The sequence below is a fragment of the Cupressus sempervirens genome, chromosome 6 (genome assembly GCF_028749045.1).
Source record: "Cupressus sempervirens isolate cs-2001-9-10 chromosome 6, ASM2874904v1, whole genome shotgun sequence".
In the NCBI taxonomy this organism is placed as follows: domain Eukaryota; kingdom Viridiplantae; phylum Streptophyta; class Pinopsida; order Cupressales; family Cupressaceae; genus Cupressus; species Cupressus sempervirens.
The window spans coordinates 357364006-357390409 of NC_143123.1; positions in this window are offsets into that span (position 1 = coordinate 357364006).

Here is a 26404-nt window from a genome sequence, read left to right on the forward strand (position 1 = left end):
TAATTTGAACCTTATACCTTTTCTAATATTGATGATGAAATATGTGTGTGTGTGTGTGTGGAATTTGTGTGCACATTGAAAGGTTTTCAAGTACTTGTCATAGATATTCAAGGGTCAACACCTCAGCATTAAAGTTAGAGCCAACCATATTGTTAAACCATCATGAGTGGAGCAAGTCATTTTATGATTTTTGTTGGAACAACAAACAAATGTAGGTCCCACAACTTGCTACATTCCTAGAGGATTTAATCTTGATTAATGTTCATTCTGTTTCAAACCTTATGACTTTGCAATTGATCCTCATGAATGGAGTGATTTTAGAGTTAGGGAGTAGTTCTAGTTTCCTTTAAATAATATATGTTGTAGCGTTAAGCACAATTTTTGAAGAAGAATAAGAAGTTAATTTTCATAGCAATAGATTGTGATATTGTTTTTAAGTGTAATCTTTTCACCATGAATGAATAGAATGAGTAGTTCAAGTTTATTTCTTTTATCTTGATTATATTTTTTGTTTACTCATCCAAGGGGGCCCACTTGATGAGTGAATTATTCCATTAGAGTAGATTTCATTTCCTTGTTTGTTTCCTTGCAAAGTAGAAGTATGTTGCTCCTGCAACCATTGATGACAGAATTGATGAGTTGTTCCTAGAGCATAGGTGCATAGATAGGTTTACTATTGCAGCATTACTTTTAAGCTTCAAGTTAAGTTTTTATTTTAGTTGCTAGCCTAAATTTCCTTCAACATTGCCTTTTCTTTAGTTGTAATGACTTAAAGGAGAATTAGAGCATAGACTTTGCAGTCATCCTCTCAAGTTTATGCTCCTGGGTTGACAAATTAAATGAAGTCAGTCTACTATTTTAAGTAAAACACATGATGTTGTCTGACCATGGAATCACTATGAAAGGATGTCCAAAGGTATTAAATGACCGACCAATCTTTACCCAACTTTAATCTTATAGGTTTTCCTCAGATAAAAAATATTTTTTGGGGCTCCGTTGACATATGAATGGTAGTGAATAATTTATTTCTAATTATAATTTCTCTCTATGAATATCATATATATATATATATATATATATATATATAAATATATTATGTTAAAGGGGTATTGTTTTTGATTAATTTTATTCTATTTATCAAGAGATATAGAGAAATGATCAACATTTGGACGGTCCTAGACTAGGTGAGACTTTTTATTTTTCCACTCAAATATTGAGATAACAAAAATTAAAGATTAACTGATATCTATTTTGGACAACTCATTATTGTTTAGAACATAATAAAAATAATTAAAAATATATACATACATACACATACACATATATACATATGTATATGTGTGTGTGTACACGCGCACACGCGTGCGCACACACACACACATTCAAGGTTCTACGCTCCTATGGATATCATGGAGAAGGTGGTTCCTTCTCTAATCACATTATTTTTGAACTTGGGATCTTAAGTTTAATAAATCAAATATATGGTCTCTTTAGTTTTTAAAATAATTGTTTCATGCTTATCCATGTTTCTCAAGGGTACAGGGCTAGAGATCATCTCCATATATGAATAAATAGGATGAGTTTGTTCCTTTAGATTTTAGTTTAACATCCCTCAATGGGAAGGAAGACACCTTTTCTTGAAAGTCACATTTTGAAATTTTCATTCTTGGTTTCGATTTTCTTGTGCAAAGATATAAGGGAATGAGCTTGGTAAGGATTTGTTGTTAGAGAGGCATGCCTTAATAATATCAACCCAACTATTTAGGGTCTGAGGGATCTTATTTAAGGCCTTGATTAAGGAGAATAAGAGGATAACTCAATGAGGAGAAATTTAAGGTCCTCCCTCTCCATTGGATTTAAGTCTTAGAATCAAAGTAGTCATGTTTTGATCAAAGGTAAGGATATACCGCTTGTAGGGTATAGAGTTACTTGAAGCTACCTCAAGTGGTGGAATGTTGCCATTCCTAATTGTTTTGATAGAGGGTTATTTCTTGTCTTTTATTTTTTCCTTGTTGATCATATGTGAATGTTTTTTAACTATCCTTTAACTTTTGTATTTTCTCTTTTGTTCTTTATGTTAGGACTTTTTGAAAATCCCTCATTCTAACTCATAGTTATGGTCAAATTTTTTACTTTAAATAAACTAAATATTCATGAATTAAACATACTTACGTTTGTACCATTCCCTTTTCCATTTACTTATCAATATCACATGTTTTTAGATGATTTATGAAAATCATAAATAATTTAATAAAAATTATAAAATCAAAATGTATAACTAGAACCTATAAAGATCATTTTAAAAATAATATTGAAAGCATACAAATTTAAACAAATACAATATAAATGGAAAAAACAAACCTCTAGATCCAACAAGAGCTTAATTAGGAATATAACACCATCACCTATCCTATCAATACATATTTTCAATAGATACAAGTAGTTGCATTTCCATATGATAGAAAAAAATTAAGATAACTATTTTTTCTGAACTTAGATTTTTTTTTTTTGTCACTCTATAGTAATTATAAATTTCCAATTCTTTTTTACAAACCAATTTTTACAAATTTTTCTTTTAATATATATTTTCTATCATATATATTTTATTTTATTTTTTGAATTTTATTTAAATAAACTATTTTTTGCAAAAATAGTTACACAATGGAATTCAAAAATAATATTGGAAGCAATCTTATGAATTGTGAGAATTTATTTGTTTTCAATTCAAAAAAAATCAAATATTTAATTAATATGTTTAAAACTATCAAATTTATTTTGATGGGTATTATTGATTGAGACTAATTATTATTATTTATTAAGTTTGAGTAGAGTTGAATCTAAAATCTGATTTTACAATTTTTTGATGGACTACAAAGATAACATTATATTAGTAATAATAGAAATTGAAATATACAAAATCAGAAAATATTAAGATATAACTAGTAAATATTCGTGTTGTGCTTCTTGATATAAAAAATAACCCTTTTGTTCTTGTCCTTTGACAAAAAGAAACTTTCATGCAATCGTAAATCTAAAAACATAATGAAAATTTGAATAATATTATATGTCCTCCCAAGAATTAAGATGTTAACATATCTATTACTTCATTGAAATACAACTTAGAATAATAGAAACAAAAACTTAAAAATGATTAATTAATCCACCAGACGTTCCTTATCTTTTAACATATCTATTACTTCATTGAAATATAACTTGGAATAATAAAAACAAAAAATTTTAAAATGGTTAATTAATCCGCCACATGTTCCTTATCTTTTAATACATCTATTACTTCATTGAAATATAACCTAGAATTATAAAAAAAAATATTTTAAAATGGTTAATTAATCCACGAGACGTTCCTTATCTTTTAGCATATCTTTTTTTTTAAATACTTAATTAATCCACCAGACGTTCCTTATCCACAAGTTAAAGAAGAAAATCAGCATATATCACCGAAACATATAGAAAGTCTTAAAACATAGAAGAACCAAAAGAAGATGCCAATGTGAAATATAGTTAGAGTTTCTGAGAAGTCAATCTTGTGGGCATTCTAGCTCAGCAACATAATCACAAATCGGAAACCATGGTCTTGTTTCATGTAGGTTAGAGTTTGGAAAACAAGACACCAGTGTGCAATACAGTTATAGATTTTTCTCCCTTTCTCTTTCTTCCTAAGTTTTTAGAAACTATTTTCCCTACTCACAATTTTCCTTTTTTTTATCTCATTCAATTCGTCTACATTTTATTTTCTCAATCTTTTCCAAATATTAAAACATTCCATTGATATAATTAATATAACTTTTTTGATTTTAGAGTTCATAATCAAACGATATCCCTTCAAAATTGACTTAATTAGGAGTATTTTGTCGCAAACTGATGAAACCAAAATTAGGGAGGCGTGGGTCAATAATTTAGAAAAAGAGACTGCTTTGATCTAGGAGATAGTAGACAATTATCCTTATGTTGCCATGGATATAGAATTTCTAGGCATATTGGTAAGACCTACAGGAAGGTTTAAGCCTACTTTAGAATATCATTACCAAGCTTTAAAGACTAGTGTTGATATGCTCAAGCTTACTCAATTAGACCTCCCCTTTTTGAATGAAGATGGAAACCTTCCCACATGGATAACTGATAAGTATCGTATCTAGTAAGAGAAACTTATGCATCATATTTCGTGCCTTCTATAAAGAGAAAAAGATAGATGGGTATATCATTTCTCATTCAGACCTTTTAAGTGCCTTCAAGAAAAATCATTTCTCAATTGTTCTATACAAAAGATTTGGTCAGATTTCTATCATGGTGATTATTTGTATTTGTTTGTGTTTTCAAATTTTCAGGTGCTTGCAGTGTTTTGAACAAGTGAAGCGGGAGTGCTATCTAGTATTCATTGATCTCTCTTAATAGATTGTCAGAAGGCAAAGTGGTCTATGACAAATATTATAATTAGACCTTCTTCTCTTATGTAGAACCTAGAAAGATGAGTCCATCTAGAAAGAATTCATGTATACACAAGCTATACAGCCACAAAAGTAATCGGTCATACAAAAGAGGAACACTCAATTATTTTTCCCAAACATTATAAAACATATATTAAAACCATCAACATTATAAAACATATATTAAAACCATCAAGTCAAAAACAACATAAGTGGCCACTAGCCAAAACAAATTTGAAAGCACATTTCAGAACTCTGAATCAGTAAGTAAAGAAGAGAGACAAACTAAATTTCTTAGATTATAATGAACCCAAAATCTAATATTACATCTAAACCAATAAATCAATCAAGAAAATAAACAACAAAATTTCAAAACCCTAACTAGAGATCGTAGGTTTTTAAAATCATACGAAACCCCACACAAATTCTTAACAACACATTTCAAAACTAACACAATTTATTCAAATTTTTTTGAGGACTACCATGAGCAGTGAAAAAATCATGCCTACAATCCTAAATTTGAAGCACACGGATAATTTCTTCAACTAGTTGGAACTGAAAACCCTAAAATATGTTTTCATAAATTGTGAGTATAATATTTATTGACATGACAAAGCACTGGAGCACAATTATGGAAGTTTTAATATGTAACTTTGAATTGCAAACTTGTGTTCCCATTTTCATCATTTGACCAATTTAAATACCAAGTCTAGATTACAAATCGCATATTAACACTGTGTATATGCCCATCTCTAAATGCACGAATTTATCAACAATTTTCTATTTAAAACATAATCATAAAAGTCTATTCCAATATGTTTCTCCTTTCTAAGATTATTAAACAGTTTAGATAAATCAAAATCCAAGGATAAATAGCTAAACTTGGTTTGGACCAATCCAATTTCTAAAAATTAATATGTGATTTGATGAGACTTGAAAATTTTGTGGACTTTAGAATGGAGACCGATCCAAAATTGGTTATAGAACACACAACTTCAATTCCATTTTAATAAGAATTTGATCACTCTCTTTTACCCTCAAAGATACCAAAAATATAATTTGGGAATTGAATGGTATCGACTTTAAGATTGCTATAATTAGCCTATTCAAGATTTGATCCAGAATTGTTTCAGAGTTCTGATTTTCTTTCATATTATTTCTAGATAGTATCGGCCCATATCGAAGGACACAGTAACACTATTTCTGGCAGTTATGGGTTAGAGCCAATTCTAGTGTTTATCAATAATTTCATCTAATTGAGCATGGAATTCCTTTTTTTGAAATCGATATTATGATATTATCAGTTGGCTTATTAAAATCCAATTTGAATGGATGGGAATATAAATTGGTTCCATGAATCTGTTACTAAATGAGATAAATATTATTTTACAATATAGTTTTAATGTTTGATATTAAAAGGATCTCCCTTTTAAAAGTTTTAAAAAAAATGCTACTGCTATCAGGTCTGAGAATGAAGGCATGATTTGGAAATGAAAGGTTAGTTCTCTTCTATGAAAATGAAAGCCAATTTATAATCGGTTCTGCATAGTAATTTTTTTAGATTAACTTGTTGGCCAAACGTAGTATGGATTTTATTAGTTTATTACTAATCAATTGGAGATGATTATATAAGGAGACCAAATTAAATTAATTCCATAGAATATGTCTTCATGGATGATTCAGAAGATCTAATTTATAGGAAAGCTAATTTTCTAATTGGGCTCATTTTCTTATCTCACAAGACCAAATTGACTTGTTGTGACTTCTGCCAATGTCTCTGAGCTTTTGCTGAAGATATCTCAAATGGGTATGACTTGAATTTGATCACAAAGCTTCCAAAAGAACAACAATCCTCAATGCTAATAAATAACAATACAAATCTATATTAATTTTTCTGTTAATCTTTCACATCTTTATGAACTGGCCATCCATCAGAATCATAAACAGTGTCATCAGTTGTCATTCCCCATTCTTCACTTTGTCTATCAGCAATGGATCTTCCTTCAATATTATCTCTTGTGTTTTGCACCTGCATAGCAACAATGTTTGCAATTCAAGATATTGATTTTTTGAGCTATTACTATCACGAAAAACTTCTCATTTTCAGCATTCCAAATAAAGAAGAAATTTAGAATTTTTTATTGAACAGCACATATGTCAAATAAAATAATCAGTCGTAGGCTTTTCCTTAGAAAGTGATTGAACACTCTCCACGTTCTCTAAAGTTTTTTGAAATGTTTCTTTGAAATGTGGTGGCACTTCGAAATCAAATGCCCATGGAACATTTTGCTTCTCCTTTTCCATTGGTCTCTTGTTAACTGCAATCAATTTGCATTTCATTTAGATTAAGAATTGTTCACATATAATTATAAAAATAATTCATTTGATTGAAGTGATAAAGAATATGTGATATACTGGCCTAATTGAAAAAAAAATGAACTAAAATTACCCAATGAGGTGAACGAGCTCATTCTTTGTTGGGTCTCCCTTAAGAGATCTCTAAATTCTAATCCACTCCTCTTTTTAATATCCATAGATCATAAACAAATAGTTAATCTCTAAAACCAAAATCAAGGAGAATCAAAGAAATTTTTGGGCAAAATGTTGTCAAACATGGATTCTCACCTGTCTTCCACTTGTAATTGCAGAGTGTTGAGGTACCTTCTCAGATTCTAGGGTGTTTATGAGTGTAATCATATTAGTATCCTTTGTAATTGTACATATAAACTTCAAATGCACCTACCTTTAAAAAAATATGTCAATAATTGTATATATGAAGAAGATGCACCTACCTTTAAATGTTAAATCCAAAGGCTTTGAAGATTGTGATAAAATTGGAAGATCATCAGTGTATAACCTTCGAGACTTTTCCTTAAAACGTGACTGAGCTTGTTCCACATGCTCTAAAATTTTCTGAGCATTTTCTTTTGACTGTTGTGGCACTCCCCGTCCAATTGCTGGCAAAATAGTCTGCCTCTCTGTGTCCATTAGTTTCTTGTTAATTGCAATCAGTTTGCATTTTATGAAGATTAAGATTTATTCCTATGTAATAATAAAGAAATCATTTGATCAAAACTTAACTAAACAGAGTTACAGATTTTGAATTATATGAATTAAAATTACCCCATGAAGTGTAAGAGCCCATCCTTCGTCGAGTCCTCCTTGAAGGGTCTTCAAATTCTAAGCTCCTCCTCCTTTTCAATGCCTGCAGAGCAAATCATAACCAACAGCTCATCTATCATCCAGAGTTAATTCTCTTATTTTGATGATGGATAACAGAGTGTGATTCAAAAGATTGATTGTAGAAAACAAGTACAATCAAATCTAGAAACAAAAATCGAAATCAGAGAGAATCGTGAACAATTAATCTGTAAAACCAAAATCAAAGAGAATGAAAAAACTTGAGAAAAATGTTGTGAAATTCAGATTCTCACCCGTCTTTCACCTGCAATTGGAGATTGCAATGGTGCCCTCCCCAATTCTGAGGTATTTATATTGGTGTCCTCTACAATTGTAAACAAATTGCTGCTATGCTTGAGAAACTGAGGCCTATTTCCAGCAATTTGATGCCTTTGAAATGGCTTCTTCACAAAATGTTCATGAGATAGCTCAGCCATGTAATCTTTAGCAATTTTGACAGGATCGAATGTAGAAACATTAATTTCTCGCCCCTGCTTCCCTTGTTCTTGTTCTGCAATTGCATTCCATGCAATTGCAGGACAAAACTGACTTGTTTTTCTGTTCTTAAAACTGGCATTTTTATCTTTTCTTTTTGGCTCTACATGCTCTAAAGCAAAACGAACATGTTTTCCTTCCCTCCTCATTTTCTTTTGTTCTAGCTCTGCATGCTGCAGCGCAAAACTGACATTTTTTTCAGTCCTGGCCTTTTTTCTCTTTTGTGGCTCTGCATCTTGCATATCTTCCTCCACTGCTTGTTCAAACGTGCGCTTCCTCGAGACGAAGTTGAAGCATTTTACAGCATATTCTTTAATAAAATGCTTGGCTGGATCCACGATTCTTCTCATTATTATCTCACCAATTGCCATTCTACTCTTTGAAATTTCCTGCTCTTTTTCCCTTTTTTTGGGTTGTGCGATGGGTTGCTGCAAGAAAGGTTTGATCTTGGTTTAAATATAAATTTTCTGCAGTTTGATTGTTTTATAGTATGGTAATTTTCTTATTTTGTTCATGACAAGTTTCCCTCTGTGTTGAACGTGGATGGCAACTTTCTTATTTTGATGAAAATATCTGTCTTTGCACAGTTGAATGAAATTTTGAATTGCGGTTTTATTTGTCGTTTTAGCAACCCCATCCAAAAATTAATTTAGCAATTTCTAATTTAGCAATTATATTTCTTGGTAAGTCGCAGCAGCAATGCAGACGAATGACACATTTTAGAAACTTGTCAAGAACATTTTAGCTTTTTCTAAATTTGAACATGCAGCATCACGGCAAAAACAAATTAGAAATTGCTAAATTAATTTTCAAATTAGAAACTTGTCATGAACATTTTAGCTTTTTCTAAATTTGAACATGCAGCATCACGGCAAAAGCAAATTAGAAATTGCTAAATAAATTTGAACTACAGGCGAATGAGACCGTAGGTGGAAAACTTTCTTATTTTGGAGCAATCTACGTAAAAAGTTGGAGCAATTTCTTTTTACTAGAAGTGAAACAATGCAAGGTAGGAGGATTATGCCTCCATTTAAGATAAAGTGCTAGAGGTTAATCACAATATATGATGATAAATTGTCATTGGTGGAAATGCTAAGGGAATCACAGCTTAATGATGTATACATTCGCACTACCAATATGAAGCAGACTCTGTACGTTTACAGTACATATGTTATCTTTACTATCATGACGAAGATGAGGATCATCACATTAGCAAATCGGTGAAATATGTGACAAAATCGGTTCATATCTCGAGATGGAGTTATGGTGGGAAGTAATATTGATCTGGTACTTACAATATCAGAACACTTCTTAATACAGTCTCAGAGCCATCCAACAAGCCTAGTCCACAACAGACATAGATATAAAAAAGGAGATCACGGTCAGCTGAAAATCTTAATTTTGCAGAGAGCAGGAGATCATCTTCTTTGACCTGTAGCTCAAATCCTATTAAGTTTGCTAGACTGAAAGATGCACGTGTGGCAGAGATTGCTTGAGACGAAAATATGACAATTTCTAGATTCATCTCTCTTGCAGAAACTATACCAGATTTTGCTCGCCCTATTCATGATGACTTGAAAAAGTAATTGACATATACCTTAAGGAACATCCTGGCCTAAGCAAAAATGATAAAAAATGCCTATGTCAGCTTCGAGATTGTCAACAGCTATCAATGGAGGCTTGTATGCATGCAGCATATCTTGCAATTCTAGTAGCAATTCAAATCGGCTATTTCCTTCCTCGGAATGGTTAAGGATATACTTGAAAAACTTTGAAAGTGTAATGAACAACTGTAAAAGTCATTCATGAAAATGATTGAACCAGGGAAGAAGTGAGAATATTCATTTTCATATATTATATGTGCAGAGCTCTCAAAGTGTCTCAGATCTTGTCCAGTGATTGAAAAACATGTTTGGGGGATTAGATGTTTTGATAAACAATACAGCAGTGTTGGTACGGGACATAAACTAGGAGTGATGAAACTGGAGTGGATTTGCATCAAGTATTACTATCCCCCTTAAGTGTCAAATGAAACCTGTGTATGCAACTATGAAAATGCAAGAACATGTATTGATATAAACTTCTATGGTTGTGAAAGGCTTACTACCATTATACATTCGATGTGTAGCAGATTTTTGTGTCCGTCGCCAGTGGAGCATTCCGCCGTTCGCTTTGGCCAAAAAGTTGAAATTGTTGCTAAAACTTCAACTTCACGTGAAAATTCCAGTGCAGACGGAAAAAGCCATCAAAATAAGAATGTTGTCATGAACATTTTAGCTCTTTCTAAAACATTAGAAATTGCTAAAATAAAATAACATTAGAAAGAGCACGAGAGCAAAAACATTAGAAATTGCTAAAATAAAATAACATGCAGCATCACAATTAGAAATTGCTAAATTGATTCCCACCGTGTGTCTTTCTGTTCATCATGCTCTGCGTCTCTTCTGTTATCATATCATCTCCGTATGACGCTTCATATCATCTCCGTATGACGCTTCATCCATAGGCATGGCTTATGACTATGACGCTTCATATATATATCTAATATTCTTTCAAAGATATTTGACAAAGTAAAATTAAAAATTATATGTTAGTATTTTTTAATTTAAATATTTATAGTGAAATACAATTTTATTTAGTTATAAATTATTTGTTTAATTGTAAGTTTTATTTTTTAATTAGATTTATTAGTATAAAATATCTAAAATAATAATTAAATTGTTTATATGACTATAATCTTAATTAAATTGTTAACCAATGTATAATTGGAAATATTAAGTTATGGAAATGCATATTCTTTATTTTTTAAATAATATAAATTAGTTTATATTTATAATATAATGGTGAATTCTTATGTTGTTATATATATATGTATGTGTGTGTGTGTGTGCAAAAACTAAATATAAATATAAGTTAAAAATAAAGATAAATAATATAGTATACAATAATCACTATATAATTAAAAAAATGAAAAATAAGAATTGCATTCGCTTCATATAACAATATAACAATATTTTTGAATTAATAGTTTTTTAAGAGTTGTATTCCACCAATTATTGTGAATTAATATTCCTTTTACATAACAAAATTTTCACAAGTAAAATAATCTAACCAATTTTGAAGTTATAATATGTTGTATAAAATTAGGAAAAAAAAATTCAAATTTCAATCCTATTGCTAAATATATCAAAAGAAACTATCCAACTATGGTGATGGTCCATGATATCATAGGTTATATGCCACATATTAGAAGTTGGCCATTTTTACACTATAACACTCATTATTCAACTCCAATTGAGTTAGTTGTATCATGAGCCACTACAAACATGATGCACTATTAGATGAAAATTTTAATTATTTAAAAATAGTATATGTGTTAATTAATCAATTATTCTAACCTTTCACAACCAAAAGTATTAAATTTTTTTAAGACTAAACATATTTGGTTCACCATTTTCAGAAGGGTTCCAAGAGAATGTATAATAGGTTGGATAGATTCTATATGAACACGAACTTTTTTATTGTCCTAATAGATCTAAGGGTGGGTGTGTAGAGGTGATCTCATATTCTTTATTTGATCACCACCCTATTGTCAACTCATTTTATTTTAGAAATACTTGAATGTGATGGAAGGAAGGAGTAAGCATGGATTCGCCCTTAATACCTCTCTCCTGTGTGAGGATGATGTTTTGGCTATAGTATATGTTATTAAATTGTTCAATAAAAAGATTCCCAATCATGAGAGTGCCATTGAGAGATGGAAGCAGAATATGGTTTCTTAGAGATTAGTATTCCAAGTGGTAGGTAAGAAGTTGGCCAAGGATGCAAGGAAAGATGAGGTGTGCCTTTTCCCCTCCCTTCAGGAGGTTGAACTAGGAGTGTAGTCCAACCCTTTTGATATGTAATCAACAGATCTCTTGTCGCATATCAGAGAAGCACAAAGGAGATTGCTTAGTAAAGAGGATCCAAAGAACTAAGATTAAGAACATGACCCATTATCTCAACCCTTAGAATATGGATTCATAGTTCTTCTTTAAAACTCTTATAACTAAGGAAAACAAGGATATAATATATCTCATTATAGATGATGAGACAACTCTTGACTCTTAGGAGGATACCATATTTTCCTTTTCTTCTTTCTATATTAGATTGTTTAAGTTAGAAGATGAGGGTCAATGTATAGATGACGCTAAGTGTAATATCAAGGAGGTCATCCCAACCAAGGTCTTGGAGGAAGATGTTGGAATGTTGGGCCTAGACATATTAGATCAGGAGATTAGGAATGTTATATGCAAGATGTGTAATGATAAAGCATGTAGACTAGATGGTCTTCATGTGGAGTTCTTCAAGAAGAATTTGGAATGGATTAGAGATGAGCTACTATAGATTTATGACCTGAAGAAATTAACAATAAGTTGAGAAGAAACTCAACAAGTGGAACAATAGATTTATGTCTCTTTCTACTAGAATTTAGATTTATCAGAAGGTACTACCCTCCTACTCCATTTATTTCTTCTAATCCTAGTTGTTTAACCATGGATAGTTCAATTTCTTGCATCAAAATACCCAATATTTCTTGTATTTTGATGGAAAGGGCAATACAAAGAGGCATGCTATTAGTTGGGATTGTTGCACTAGAAGTAGAGAACTAGCAAGTCTAAGATTAAAGGACTTGAGGACTCAAAGGGTTGTCTTAGCTACAAAATAGATTGTCAATAGCAAGCCAAGGGGATGAGCCCTAGATGATTCCTATTAGGAACAACATTTTTAGGTTTTTCGCTACTCATGCTAAATAAGGATGGGTATCAAAATCATTAGTTTTGATATGTTTATACCCATTTGGAGGATTCAGAGAACTAGCAATTGATGGTAGCAATTTAATGGAGAAGGATGGGAGCATGTATTGGAATAGATATATTTGGTGTAGCTTATTCCATTATGGTAAACCATTAGCTCTTTACAAGGATACTCTATAAAGAAATTGTTGGACACAACTAATGCTGATGAAAGTAAAGGGGAGATTGTTGGATAGAAGTGTGTGAGGCCTCACCCTGACCCATCATAACATAGATACTATATTTTCATTTTGTTACTTAGGACTAGATATCTTGACATATATTTATTTTTAGACTTGATGAACAGTAAATTTTGCTACTTGTCCGATGATAGTTACCTTGTGATTTTCCATTATGATATGTATTAGGACTTAATTGGCATAGTCAATGAATTAATGGATATTTAGTCAGTACTTCATTATTATGATAGAAAATTGAAAAATAACGAGATTCAAAATGCTTAAATTGATCTTGTTAGGAAAGTCAGTAATATGTAGATTTTTGAGGTTTAATGATTAAATGCTTTATAAGAAAATGATGGAGAATAGAAAGTTAATTATGAAATGTCTTATATGTAAATTATGGAATAATGGAATTAGCATGTACCATTACTTTCATATGTATTTTATATGTGACTTTTCATTGGACTACTAATGCTCGAGTTTAGTGTACAGGAAAGGAACCATGGAAACATAACATGGAAACAAGGTATAAACACATGTTAATATGACATTGCCAAGGTGAATCTTTAGAAGATTTGTAAACCTCATTGTGATGTATTTATTTTGCAAATGTGAGATGTATGTGTGTAGTATGTATTTCATGAGTAGATTCAAAACGTGTCATGTGTGTTGTGTAGTGATTTTTGTGTGTGTCACTTGAAACTTGTACTTGTTATGTGAAAATGACGTGTTCTCTTAAGATGGATTATGTGGCCACCTTATCTCAAGTTAAAATCCTTAATTAAGAATTAGACATATTGCCTTGACTTAGTAAGGGAAACAAAGGTCACCACCATATGAAATTTGAAATTGGCATTATGAGGGCCAAAAAGTAGCTCCAAAGTGTATTTGTGATGAAAATAAACCTTACCCATGATAATATTTCAAGTTAGGGGGCTAAAATTGACCACTAGAGTGCCGAGAAGACCAAGGAGACCCCAAAAAGAATGCATTTTTTCATTAAATCCGAAAATGGAAGTCTTATATAGAGGATTGGCCAAATTAGGAACCCACTTACCTACTCTTTAATTTTAGAATCACTTAGGGTTTGAAGGAAGGAGGATAAGGAGCTCTACAACAACTTCCATTGCCATTGCTTGGAGTAAGGTTGGTATCCATGATCAAGGGTGTTCTCTTCATTGTATTGTAGGTTTTGATATGGTGTTGTTATGGCTTTGTGAAGAATCTTGTTGTATGTATTGTTGAATGTGAGAAGTTTATGTGTATATTTTCCTTGAATCTTGCTTTGTTCTTGTTGCTTGTTTGTGTAAATGGGTGTGAAGCATCACTCACCCTTGGGAGGGAAGAGATGATTGGGTGAAGGGGTTAGTTGGGCTGAACCATGTAGTTGAGAAACTCTCCCATGTGTGGAGATGAATTTGATGTGTTTCAATGGAGTATGGACTTCATGATTACTTGCATTCTTAGGAGGTATAATGAGGTGTATGAAAAGGAAAATCATTGTTAAGCCTTGAAGAAATTGTGAGTATATATGATTCATGGATATGGCATTCTCCTCATGGAGAGCCCACCTTCACCCCATTTCTTTATTCTATTGTTGAATCTTTTTGCAAGCCTTGGGATGGGTTGTATTGTGTTGTGTTGTGTTGAGTTGTGTTCTTATGGTTATGCATGATATGTGAGTTTGAAGGTGTGCAACCAGTTGTGCCTTGTTTCCCCAAGCTTAGTGGGTGGCCTCCTTGAGGCCTAGGATGGGAGGTGAGCCTCCATGGTTCTACATTTTGTCTCTTATTGCAGGTTTTACTAAGGCCTTGGACTTTTGGAGTTCCTGAAGATTCTCCATTACATAGGGAGGATACTATTGTATTTGTGTTGAAAATGGAGAAATAAGCTCCATCTTGTTATGTGATTTATTTTTATTTGTAAGAGTATTGTTATTGTTCTCATCCCTTTTTCAATAGAGAGGTTGCGAATCCTCCATTTATTGTAAAAAGTTCTTTCCATTGTGTATATTTTGATATGGTGATTTCACCACCCTATGCTCATGCTTGACAAGTGTGTTGGATAAAAGCTTTGAGAGGATCATGAAAGAGGATTTCATTGTATTGATGTTGTTGTTTCATTATCTTGCTTACGAATGTATTGGAGAAAAGGATTAAGCATCATTGTAGAAATTAGTAAGATTGAAAGGAAATTATCTCTTGTATCATATTATCCTCCATTCTCATAGAAAGAATTGGATGTATTATATGATCAATCTTGAGTTATATAGAGATGTAGAATAGGCATTCAATAGTTATTGTAATTCATATTTAGTTATAGTCATAAAGTGGAAATCATTAATGGAATTTGAATACTTGTTGTTCATGAAGTTGCATGCAAAAGATTTCAGTTATGTTTCATATAAAAGTATCTTGTAATTAAGTTTGATAGCAATAAGGTAATTGCTATGTACACAATCATTAGATTTACTATATAGAATATGCATTGGATTGGATTATACAATGTTAAAATATCATCAACTCAATTTTAAAACAATCATAGAGAATAAGTTTAACTCTAAAAAAAGAGAGGCCTGTAGGTGCATATTCACTTGCTGGAAAATGTATGACAACTCAAACAAAAGCCTCTCCTCAAATACAGTCAATAAAATAATACAATCAAAATAAAATAAACATTTTCCTACCAATACCCATCATAATAATATTGCCTTACAAGAAGTTAATCAAAATGAAGGGACTAGGTACAATGTTAGCAAATCAATTATAAGGTGAACAAACAAAAAGGATATATATATATATATATATATATATATATATATATATATATATATATATATATATATATATATATATAGGCAACAAGGGGGTCTTAAATATTTGTAAGTACCCTTCAAAAAAAGAAGAATTAACAATTTTACTCTTCCTTAGTACCCCCTCATCCCTTCCCACACCTCCCACCTACCTTGGCATTAATTTAAAGAGCTAGCTTATACTAAATACATGCTGATTTATGTCTCCTTATAAGAGAAGTAAAGCATGCATAGTACTTAGGACATAGGTACTTAGGAGGTAGGGGGGGGAAAGTAGCTAGGAAAAAGGAGGGCTAAGACTTAGGAAAATGTGGGGTAGGTAAAATAGGATATAAATTAGTATGTAAGGGGTCAAATAATAAATAGTAAGTACATGTAATCTATGGTATATTATGGGTAGGATATTTTAAATGAATTATCATGATAAGGTAGTAAGATAGGTAGATGGGTAGTAGGTTAGTGTTGATTATTCTTAGGAAATTTTAAAATGGGATAGTTAGGTTTTAAAGGAAATGTTAATTTATATTTATATTAAGGATTTTTTTAAACAAAAAGTAAAATAATGTTTAAATATAGTATACCAAGGTTTAATTAGGAATTTGGAATAAATTAGGGAGTAGAAGTAAAATATATTTGAAATTGATTTGGTTGGTGTAAAAGTTAACTTAAGAAGCAATGAATTTCTTCAATAAATTGTGGTTAGAAGTGATGTAATGAGGTGATAATTTAGTAAGTTTTATAAGATATGAATTAATGATTAGATAGGGCATCAAACCTCGATATTGAAAACTAATGAATCATCATCACCATGCAAGGACTAATTGCTAGTTAGTAGACATATGTAACAATAATTATAAAAGCAATTTAGAAGTATTTGAAACACGATATACATTAGGTTAAGAAAAACATAACCATACCTCATAGTTTGGATGTAACTTACAAAAAAACTACATTAAACTAACTAACAAAGTTGAAGTATACCCTACCTCTCTTATTGAAATTCAGAGTAGTCAACCAATGTCTAAATTACCATCATAACTCGTAACCTTATAATGCAATTGATACACATTAAGTATAATAGTTTATCTTTTAAAAATTAACCCAACTCAATGCAAATGTAAACTTCATCTAACTAACATCACACCATCTGACCCCATTGCATAACATAAAGGTTCCTTCAATTTTTTTATTTTTTTTGTGGTGTTTTTGCCTTGTAGGTTTTGGGCATGACAAAGTGAAGTTGATGAAGATGAAGGTCAGAACCAAGCTACAAAGTATATGTAGAAGAGTTAGATCAGTCATCATATTGTCATTAATGCCAAGCTATTTGACAGTACTAATTTATGTAAGTTGCAATCATCTAAGAACCTAATTGGAAATTTGATAAATCAGTCTATGACAATATAATGTCAATTTGATTGTTGTACATGATTTCATGGAGAGTTGAGATGATGTAGAAGCAAGTTAGAGTGGTCAATAAATGAAGAAGTCATAAAGAGAAGTCATTCAGTATTGACCAAGAAAGTCAAGTGTTGACTGGACAAGTGTAATATTAACCAAATGCAATATTAATCAAGTATGGAGAAGGTTGAGATGCAAGAACATTGTTTGGTAAATAAAGTATAGTTTGTGAAAGATTGATTAATGACTAATATAGTATGAATATCTGGATTGTTCAAGAAGTTTCTAAGATAAGGACAATTTTTTTTAGCAAGATCAACAGTCAAAATAATTAAGACAATATTTGATAATGGAGATTTTAAGTGTGTTTGGTGTGTTGGCATTAACTTATTATTGCCATTAGTGACAACACTTATCTACATCAGTATAGCAACCGAGCATTCTAGTGTTAACCAAGCTTTGCAGTTCACACTGAGCATTCTAGTGTTAATCGAACTTCATAATTTACACTGAGCGTCTACATTGTATACTGAGTGAATGTGCAATCTAGCAGTGTCTACCAAGTTTACAGTGTTCATCGAACTTCATAGTGTTTACCAAGTGATGGAAGTGTAGTGTTTACCAAGTAACGAAAGTATAGTTTTTACCAAGTGAAATCAAGGTAAACAAAGGATCCAATTTTTATCGAGTGACACTATATCTATCAGGTCTCCAATGGTTACCGAGTTCCAAGCTACGTTGTGTGGTTAGTATGGACCGAGCCTCTACTTCTACTGAGTGCATGATGATACCGAGTAATGCAGTGGATGCCGAGTATCAGAAGGTCACAAAGTCAGCTTGAAGAACTCGAGTTTTCTATTGTTTGGCTGACTCAGTAATGTTTTGTTCACTTTTGTTTTAGCTAACCTTGCAATTGTAATTATTGGAATGGTATATATGTAATGTAATATATCATTTACAAGTGAGAGATGTCTATAAAGGAATGGATATGAAAAGCTTTGAATGAAAGTGAATCATCAGTAGAGCAGAGTATTTAGCAAGGTCTACAAGGAGCAGTAAAGATTCATCAGTCATAAGAGGTGATCTATCTTTCAAGGAACTAATCAGAAATTAAGTTTGTAAGTAGATCCATTTTTGTAAATCCTTTAATAGGGTAGACTTAACAGTCTTTTGTATAAATCTCCTAACAGAGTGCATACTTTAGTGTATGTTTGTAAAATCCTCTAACAAGGTGGACCTAGCAGTCCTTTGTGCTCCTAACAAGGGAGTTCACCAGAAGTGGTCAATGTAAGCCTTAATAGGCAAACTTCATATTGCGGTAATGAAGTTTTGTGGGTATCATCCCCACCCCCATTTTACTTTCTATTTGGAAGGTTTCTAGGTCACCAAATCACTATGTACATGTGTTATAAATGTTTGTTCTCTCATATATGCAGTAGATTAGATGAATGAATGGTGAATAGTATATATGGTTAAAGTGTTGAATTGTTTTAAAGTTTTGATGTTACTGATTCATCCCTCCCCTCTTAGTAACCTATCATATCTTGAATATTTCCAACAATTGGTATTAGAGCAGTTTGGTTCTCAGGACAAAGCTTGACAACTTGAGCAAAGATCAAGGACAATGGAGATATTTAGACTTGACAAAGTTGTTGAAAATGAAAAGCTAGATTTTAAAATGGCCATGGCTCAACTCAAAGAAGCTAAGGAGAATCTTTCTCAATCCCTAAAGAGAAGGAAGGAACTTGCAAGACAAATGAATGACCATTAGTATGTTGAAGAGAAGATTGAAGACCTTTTAGCATCAAGTAGCTCAAATGAAGCAAATGAGGCTATCAAGGAACTCCTAACAAAGAATGGCTCTCTGCAGGAAGAGTTAAGAAAGCTTAAAAGAGAACAAGAAATGCAATCAATTAGGCTATGTGAAGTTTTGGAATAGAGAAACAAGGAAAATGAATACTTAGAGGTAAGAAATAATCAATTCCTTCAGCATGAAGATCTTGTGGATCAACTATCTAATGCAAATGAAGAAGTTATGAATCTAAAATTTGAGAATGAAAGCCAGAGGAATGATTTAATCACTGAAAGACAAATCAATGAAAGTTTGGAAAATGACCTAAATGCTGAAAAACAAATCAATGAGAGAATGATCAAATCTCAAGCAAACATGACTCAATTAAATCAACAAAGTGAGAAAAATTTTCATAACCAAAAATGTAAAGCTAGACTTGGTTATAAGGAAGAATGTGAAACCTCTAAACAAGGTGCCCAAAGGAATCAAAGACCTACTTTCAATCACTGTGGTAAGTTAGGTCATACATCAAAAAAATGTTGGAGTAATGGAAAAGCTAAATTCAATGGTAAATGCTACAATTGTAGTCACATGGTCATAAAGCTAATGGATGCAAGGAGAAACCAAAATTTGAAGGCAATTGTCACAAATGCAAGAAGCATGGTCACAAGGCATTACAATGCAGATCCAAATCATTCAATCTAGTAGAAAAACTTGTTAAAGAAATATTTGGATGGGACTACACTACCTAGTGTAGATGTCATCATTGTGGAGAATATGGACATATTGGTATAAACTGTGCAAAACATCACCTAAGGAAAAAGGAAACTATTGTAAGATGTTATACATGCATTGAACTTGGTCATATAGCTAAAAACTAAATGAACATAGGAAGAGTCGAAGATGAAAAGAAAACTAAAGCTGATAACATTCAGAAGCAGATGAGGCAACAATGGATTCCAAAATCTACCGAGCAAGATAGTTCAAATGATGGCAATGTTGCTCAAGAAGTGGGTGGCTCCACCATTTCCAATTAGATTCATAAAGAAGAATATGGAACTGCATCTTCTAGTGATATCTCAAGTAGTTCCAAAATAAAAGAAAGCAAAATGATCAAATCAATATTCTAGATACACAAGGATCAAAGAAAGTGTATCTTTTGCTGAGTTGCATCTACTGAGGAATGTCGGTTGAAGACCTTGCCAAGCTAGGTTGGGAGCAACAAAAGTTTTATTCAATCACCGAGTTGCAAGCTTCTACCGAGCAAGTGAATGACAACCTGTCAAGCACTATGCCATCTTAACTACCTTCGTACTAAGCATTTATGACAAAATTTTCATCAAAAGGGAAGAATTTCATTTCATTTTTCACCACGATTACAGAGCTAAGAAATTTCCAGCAATTCCAAAGAAAATTCTAAAGTAATTTCAAGAAAATTTTAAGAGGAGAATTTGTTCAAAATTTTCTTACACCTACTGAGCAGCAATTGCATTTGGGAGTAGTAGTACAACCAAGGCAAAATGAGGTTCAGAAATGCTAGTTAAAGGTGTGGAGTGGAAGATGCCGAATTTAAAACTAGTTCCAACAAATGTAGAATCACTCAACCCCAATAGAGCTCAATCACAAACTCCACCAAAGGTACTTCTCATAAATGAAATTCTTAATTATTTCAAATGTTCTATTCAAGATATTGGAAACTTAGAGATGGATAATTCCCTAGGAGAAATGAGTGTTGATGGTTCTTTGAAACCTGAGGATAAACATCTGGAGACCAAAGGGTTAACCCACATCTCGCATATGCCAAGAAGTTTTCAAACTAAGTGGATTAGGTACATACTCAGTCATGTTCACAATGGGAAACTATGGTTAGAGCAGCCAATGTTAATCACCAAGAAGATGATTCATAAGATTATTGGTCTCCCTATACTCAGCAAAGCAAAAACTATCAAAACCCTAGGTCAGGAGTTGTAGAAGAAAACCCTAACTGAGTGGGATGGGAGAGGTTTAAAGGTTAGCACTATTTTTCATGTTGAATTAAGGTTTGGTATTCATGTCATTGCCCATAAAATTTATAGCTCCAGTCGTCTGAATAATGTGCCCTATGAGGCTATGGATTTGGCTTTCAAAATTGTGAAAAAGAACCTTGAATTTGACTTGTTAGAATTATTATTGAAATAATTGAACAAGAACATGGACAACATAAGGAATTCAAAGATTAATCCCTGCAAATTTGGTTCCTTATTTACTTGTTTATTTTTCTATGTTCAAAAATTCTTTCCATCAAAAGGAACTGTAGTGTGGAGAAAAGACATTCCTATTCTATATCAGATAAATGAGTTTGTAGCAGAAATTGGTGAAAACTTTGATAGCATCATGGATAATTATTTTGAAGATTTCAAGGAATGGATGAATAATAGGTTTCAAATTCCACCAAAACTTGTTGAAGATTACAAAGATGATGTATGCTTCATGGTTGGCTATGATAAAGTGTACATTCAGGCAGTCAGACCCCAAGTTGCATGGGTAAAACCTCTTCCCTATGAAGTTAATATTAATGAAACTAGGGACATTATTGATGTTAGTGTAGTTTTTTATTTTTCGTATTTTGCTAGGTTTTTCCTACACTTTTAATAATCTCGCTTAGGTTAATAAAGCATGTCTTATTAGGTGAATGGTTGTGAGGTGTCACCTTCCTACATGTGAGCATCCATTAGCTATCTTGGGAAGATACGTTGCTATCTTTAGTCCGATAGATGGTTGCTCCTCATTGGTTGGTGTTGCCACCTCCTCCCTCTTCCTAGCCTATATAAGCATGCTACCTAGCTTGTATTTGAAGCTCTTATTTTTGCATCCTCTTAATGCTATTTTGCTTCTAGCATTTGCATTACTCTCTTGGAGACTAACTCTGTGTTGCTATTTTGATTTTGTATCATTTGCATTCACAGTTTAGATATTTACTCTTTGCACTAGTTTTCTGGGTTATTAATCTTTTCAGATTCTAACAATTGAAGCACTAGTAAATGAGCCTATAGATCCTAAGCTTCCTACCTTTGGCACCTTTGATGAAGCCAAGACCAAAATTGAGCTTGAAATCAAGCTACCCTAGGCTATAAGGAAAAGAAAGAGGAAGATAACCAAGTTGAAAACTGAAACTGACCCTCTTATGCTTATTGAAGGAAAAGGTGAAGATGAAGAAGAAGAGCAGGAACTAGAAGATAGAGAGGAAGAAATAGAGAAGAAGGTAGATCCATTCAAAAAGAAAGGCAAGGTCATCATTACCAAGCCAACCAAAGCCTCCACAACTATTTTCACTAGCCTCCATAGTTATTTTCACTAGGTGAGAAAAAGGTAAGAACAAAGGTGAAGTAGTATTTAGGAAGCCCCAACTAACCTTCCAAGAAAGATTGAAACAATTGAAAGAAGGAGCTAGCATCACAAATTTCAAGGCATTGGAATTTGAAACAAGTAAAAATGCAGAGAAAATGCCAATTGAGGAACTGGTACTCAATAAGATGGGAAAATGGAAATACTCCCGAGACTAGCTTGCCCCTCAAATCTCCAAAGAACTGTTGGAGAGATTGCAACCTAGGTGGGAGTCAGCCACCCAAACAGCCAAAGATATATATGAGAAATCCTTAAAGAATCTTCTACCGAGTCTTATTGAACTAGAAATAAAGGCAACAATGAAGAACCATAAAGGTAAAATGATGATTATATTTTACACATGTTCAATTTTAATGAAGGACATTGAGCATGTTGTAAGTGATGCAACAAAGATGTGGAAGAACATCTATCATCTGCACAAGCCCAGTGATGACCCTGTTGAAATCAAGGATGATGATAGTAGTGACAGTGATGATTTCGATAGCACTCCATCCATCACAGTTACTCTAGGAGAGTTGCATGCACTAATGGAAGAAAAAGAGGAAGAATACAAGGAGGAAAAAGCACATGAGGAAGAAATAGATGAAGAAGATCCAGTAAAAATTATAGCAGAAGTTATTGCATCCCTTCCTCACTCTCCACCAAAGATAGTTACATCTACTTTGGAGATAGCTTCTGCAAGTGAGATTGTGAGCACAATAGTCACATCAATTGCTCAATCTTCACCAATGTCCTCCTAGCTCTAGGTATCTAAAATAGATGTGCCAAGCACTTCATCTACCGAGCTGTCTGTCACTTCTTCAGCCACCGAGTTAGCCTCCTTAACCCTTTCATAGTCAGTAAGTGTAACAGTAAGTCCTACAATTTTGTCTCCATCAATTCCAGTAATTTCTACAATTTTGTTTCTCTCAGCATCATCTATATCCACTTCGACTCCATTCACTTCAGATACTACTATGGGTACTCTATCGAGTGCGATACCATTTTTGGGAAGTGTTTCAATTTTTGATCTGATTAGTACTTCTATTGGCATTCAATCCTCAAGTCTTATCCCAGTTTTCATTGCTAGCCCTTCTATCTCCACTATTGTGTCTATTCCTAAGGTCAAACCAATCATCACAAAAGTCAAACAAAAGCATCCCTTAAAACTTCTGATCACTGGAAAGGAAATTGTAGAAGATGTTGACTTAGACACAGAGATAGTGATTCCAAATATTGACTATAACAATTCTACCATTGAAGAGATGAGGTTAGCCAGTCAACTCATAGAGATGAAAGCTACACAGAAATAGTTAAGATCAGAAAGGGATAAGGAAGATAGAATAATTGAAAATGCCAAGAATATAATTACATATGCTATAAATGTTGAAGTAGATTCTACTCAACACATTTTGATTTAGTTAGAAGAGGTTGTACAAAAATTTAATGAAGATTCTTCCAAACAAGAGAAACTTATTGAGAAAGCTGAAAAGAAATTTGATAATAAGGTGGTAGAGCATATTGCTCAAAAGATAGCAATCAAGCAAGTTGAATTGTCAACATTTTTGAGAAATTTTGAAAATTCGTTTAATAATGCAACATCACTTTTTGCAAAACTTTGTGATGTTTCTAGTTTTACCAAAGAAATAAAGGATAAGTTAAATAAGATTGACATTGATATGCAATCAAGTGCTTCCAAGCTAAAGGTGGACTCCTCTTCTACAACCTCCCATCACACCCAAATCAAATATTTGGTAGATGTACAAGCAAGACTATTGAGAGAGGAATCAAGGATCCGATCTACACTCATAGACATCCAAAACATGATCCTTCCTATCATGGACACAATGTAGAAACATATTACTCATTACAAAGCATTGGTCCAAGATCAGAACTTCTTAGTGGCTAATCACTTGATCCAATTATCAGTAGAAGTTCAAATTTCTCTCTCCACTTGTCAAATCTTGCAGAAAACTTGGGATAATACGTTTGCCACCATCCTCAAGGTATATCAAGAATTTCTATCTCACTTTCATGTAGTCATATAAATTGTATCTATGTAGTCCTTTGGCATTATTGTCAAAAAGGGGGAGAGATTCAGCCGAATAAGTGAGGAGAGTTATCACTATGAGTGATAGGGGGAGTTAGCACTCAGTAGAGTTAGCATGTGTACATAAGAATCTTTATATATACATTATAAGTCATCAAGAAGATATATAGAAATCCATATGCAACAGTTCTACAAAAATCAATTTTGAAGAGCCAAAATTCATTGAGTCAAGTTATGTACATATGTTTTGGCTTATAAGTGTTTTGTCACCAATGGCAAAGGGGGAGATTTTTGGCATTAAGTTATTATTTCCATTAGTGACAACACTTATCTACATTAGTATAGCCACCGAGCATTCTAGTTTTGACCAAGCTTCACACTTCACATCGAGCATTCTAGTGTTAACCGAGCTTCGCAGTTTACACTGAGGGTCTATAGTGTATACCGAGCATTTAGTGGTTACCTTGTAGGTTCATCACTTACCGAGAATTCATGAAGCTCCCAAGTGAATGTGAAATCTAGTAGTGTCTACCAATTTTACAATGCTCACCGAGCTTCACAATGTTTACCGAGTGATGGAAGTGCAGTGTTTACCATGTAACTGAAGTATAGTGTTTACCGAGTGAAATCAAGGTAAATGAAGGATCTAGTTTTTACCAAGTGACACTATATCTACCGAGTCTCCAATGGTTACTGAGTTCCAAGCTACATTGTGTGGTTAGTATTGATCGAGCCTCTACTTCTACGGAGTGCATGGTGATGCCGAGTAATACAGTGGATGCCAAGTATCAGAAGGTCACCAAGTTAGCTTGAAGAACCCGAGTTTTCTACTGTTTGGCTAACTTAGTAATGTTTTGTTCACTTGTGTTTTAGCCGACCTTGCAATTGTAATTATTGGAATGGTATATATGTAATGTAATATATCATTTACAAATCAGAGATGTATGTGAAGGAATGGATATGAAAAGATTTGAATGAAAGCGAATCATCAATAAAGCAGAGTATGCAGCAAGGACTACAAGGAGTAGTAAAGATTCATTAGTGATCTATCTTCAAAGATCTAATCAGCAATCAAGTTTTTATGTAGATCCACTATTTCATCCTAATAGGTGAATCAATTTTGTAAATCCTTTAACAGGGTAGACTTAACAGTCTTTTGTATAAATCTCCTAACAGAGTGCATACTTCAGTGTATGTTTGTAAAATCCTCTAACAAGGTGGACCTAGTAGTCCTTTGTGCTCTTAACTAGGAATATCACCAGAAGTGGTCAATGTAAGCCTTAATAGGCCAACTTCTTACTGCAGTAATGATGTTTTGTGGGTATCATCCCCACCCCAGTTTTACTTTCTATTTGGAAGGTTTCTGGGTCACCAAATCAATATGTAAATGTGTTATAAATGTTTGTTCTCTCATATATGCAGTAGATTAGATGAATGAATGGTGAATAGTATATATGGTTAAAGTGTTGAATTGTTTTAAAGTTTTGATGTAACTGATTCACCCCTCCCCTCTCAGTAACCTATCATATCTTGAATATTTCCAACATGGTGATCTAAGGAGAAGTTCAAAGTTTGAGGTCAAAGTGTATCTAAATTCAATGAATATGAGTTGGAAAATATTAATCGACGATTGTGATTGACTAGAAAAATATATGAAGGGGTTGAAGCAACAAAAATATGTCTATAAGAGGAAGATACAAGAAGGAATTCATTACTTGTCTAGTTAATAGATAAGTCAATGTGAAGTGCTAAAGAATATTCTATCAAGTAAATCAGAGTGCGAAGTTGGAACAAAGTGAAGTGTTATTGTGATGGTCAAACAATGAAAAGAGATATTGAGAAAAATGAAGAT